The sequence below is a fragment of the Sander vitreus genome, chromosome 10 (assembly GCF_031162955.1).
Source record: "Sander vitreus isolate 19-12246 chromosome 10, sanVit1, whole genome shotgun sequence".
Classification (NCBI taxonomy): domain Eukaryota; kingdom Metazoa; phylum Chordata; class Actinopteri; order Perciformes; family Percidae; genus Sander; species Sander vitreus.
Window position 1 is genome coordinate 31,162,555 of NC_135864.1, and position 1,273 is coordinate 31,163,827.

Below are 1,273 nucleotides of genomic sequence, written 5' to 3' on the forward strand. Positions count from 1 at the left end.
GTCAAGGCCACACCCCCACCCTCCACCTTGCCCCCCCTCTCTCCTCCTCAATAGCATTTAAAGCTACAGACAAAGAAATGGCACATCCTAAAGAAAGCTCATTGTGGGACTGGCTCTAGTGGCTGTAATTCTGCACCAAGGCTGAATTATGGTAAAGAGACTTCAGATACAGTATTAGGGGACCACTAAGGCCTATATAAAAGAGACTTCAGATACAGTATTAGGGGACCACTAAGGCCTATATAAAAGAGACTTCAGATACAGTATTAGGGGACCACTAAGGCCTATATAAAAGAGACTTCAGATACAGTATTAGGGGACCACTAAGGTCTATATAAAAGAGACTTCAGATACAGTATTAGGGGACCACTAAGGCCTATATAAAAGAGACTTCAGATACAGTATTAGGGGACCACTAAGGCCTATATAAAAGCATCCAAAAAGCAGCATGTCATAGGTCCTTTAAATTCTATTTCTGTAATATTTCTATAGTTTATCCCTTAAGTATTTATTTCTATGCCTGTCTCAGTGCTTCTATATTCAGTGACCCATAATACTTTCATTTTCCTTCTCCTTCTTTGCCTTATATATCACGCTTCAGAGCATCAGTCTGTCCGCTGGTCTGTCTCCACTTTTCCCTCTCTGTCTCCAAACATGTGGCTTGTGGCTGTTCCTTGTCTTTGGCTAGAAAATTCAATTCTCAAAATATCCTGTGTCCAATAATGGATATAGCAGACGAGTGCTGCTGAATGATGAGAGTGTGACAAGATCAGAGAGGTAAACCCTTTTATTTAATTATCTTAGCAGCAAATGTGGGGGTTTTGAGGCCTGTTAGAAATGTAGTAATGTTGAGATATTCCAGAAAGGCCTTTTGTGTGGGGGAACAATTCTTGGAGTGGATGATATGGTTTGGCAAGTCAGCTATCAAGAGACAACTGATCGGAAACAGACCACAAGTGATTTTAATACCAAAAAGTTGTGAAGAATGCAGAGAATATAAACAAACAAAGAAATAAGTTAGATATAGCCAGATAACTTTTAGATAAAAAATGTTTCCACTGCCTTAGAGCCAATGATTGGGCTGGAATAATAGGCTATTATCTGTTTTGATTTGTGTTGGGAAATAGGATAAGGTTCATTGCGGGATAAAGACAATGGTCATTTATATTTAAGATGAATTACCCGGATATGTGAAATAGACATTTCTATGTATTACCTGTGGAGAGCAGCAATAGGCTTAGATGTGTGTAACCAGCCTCAGATTTCAGTAGAG